Source organism: Nerophis ophidion, unplaced genomic scaffold (genome assembly GCF_033978795.1).
Source record: "Nerophis ophidion isolate RoL-2023_Sa unplaced genomic scaffold, RoL_Noph_v1.0 HiC_scaffold_90, whole genome shotgun sequence".
Lineage (NCBI taxonomy): Eukaryota > Metazoa > Chordata > Actinopteri > Syngnathiformes > Syngnathidae > Nerophis > Nerophis ophidion.
The window spans coordinates 342501-344017 of NW_026907012.1; positions in this window are offsets into that span (position 1 = coordinate 342501).

Consider the following 1517-nt stretch of genomic DNA (forward strand, 5'->3'; position numbering starts at 1 on the left):
CGGCTGACGCCGGCCGGTGGGGGCCGCTCCGATGGCAAGTCGTGGTTACCAAAAGGTTAGAGGGGAAAAGGGAAAGGGAGGTGTCCGGGGGCGGTCGTCACAAGTGACCTGGGCGGCGTCGGGCCCAGGATTTTATCCGTGCGGTAAATGGCGGAAACGTGTCCGTCATAGCGCCCCCTAGTCGGGCACGCAGTAGGACCGAGCCCCTGTCGCTCCGGCCCTGGGAAAGCCCCGAGAGGCTGGGTCAAATCGGGTCTTTCAATTTTTATGTTTGTCCATCCAGGGTGTCCGTGTCCCCTGATGTGTCCGTGATAGCGCCCCCTAGGCGGGCACGCCGTAGGACCGAGCCCCTGTCGCTCCGGCCCTGGGAAAGCCCCGAGAGGCTGGGTCGAATAAGGTCTTTCAATTTTTTATGTTTGTCCACCCAGGGTGTCCGTGTCCCCTGGTGTGTCCGTCATAGCGCCCCCTAGGCGGGCACGCCGTAGGACCGAGCCCCTGTCGCTCCGGCCCTGGGAAAAGCCCCGAGAGGCTGGGTCGAATCAGGTCTTTCCATTTTTTATGTTTGTCCACCCAGGGTGTCCGTGTCCCCTGGTGTGTCCGTCATAGCGCCCCCTAGGCGGGCACGCCGTAGGGCCGAGCCCCTGTCGCTCCGGCCCTGGGAAAAGCCCCGAGAGGCTGGGTCGAATCAGGTCTTTCAATTTTTTATGTTTGTCCACCCAGGGTGTCCGTGTCCCCTGGTGTGTCCGTCATAGCGCCCCCTAGGCGGGCACGCCGTAGGGCCGAGCCCCTGTCGCTCCGGCCCTGGGAAAAGCCCCGAGAGGCTGGGTCGAATCAGGTCTTTCAATTTTTTATGTTTGTCCACCCAGGGTGTCCGTGTCCCCTGGTGTGTCCGTCATAGCGCCCCCTAGGCGGGCACGCCGTAGGACCGAGCCCCTGTCGCTCCGGCCCTGGGAAAAGCCCCGAGAGGCTGGGTCGAATCAGGTCTTTCAATTTTTTATGTTTGTCCACCCAGGGTGTCCGTGTCCCCTGGTGTGTCCGTCATAGCGCCCCCTAGGCGGGCACGCCGTAGGACCGAGCCCCTGTCGCTCCGGCCCTGGGAAAAGCCCCGAGAGGCTGGGTCGAATCAGGTCTTTCAATTTTTATGTTTGTCCATCCATGGTTTAAATGTCCCGAAATGTGTCCGGGATAGCGCCCCCTGGCCGGGCGCGCACTCAGGACCGAGCCCCTGTCGCTCGAGTCCTGGAAGTCCTTAAGAAAGAGGCTGGTCTGAAATCAGGTCGAAAAAATTTTTATGTTTGTCCATCCATGGTTTAAATGTCCCGAAATGTGTCCGGGATAGCGCCCCCTGGCCGGGCGCGCACTCAGGACCGAGCCCCTGTCGCTCGAGTCCTGGAAGTCCTTAAGAAAGAGGCTGGTCTGAAATCAGGTCGAAAAAATTTTTATGTTTGTTCTTCCAGGGTGTCCATGTCCCTAAATGTGTCCGAGATAGCGCCCCCTAGGCGGCCACGCATGTCCGC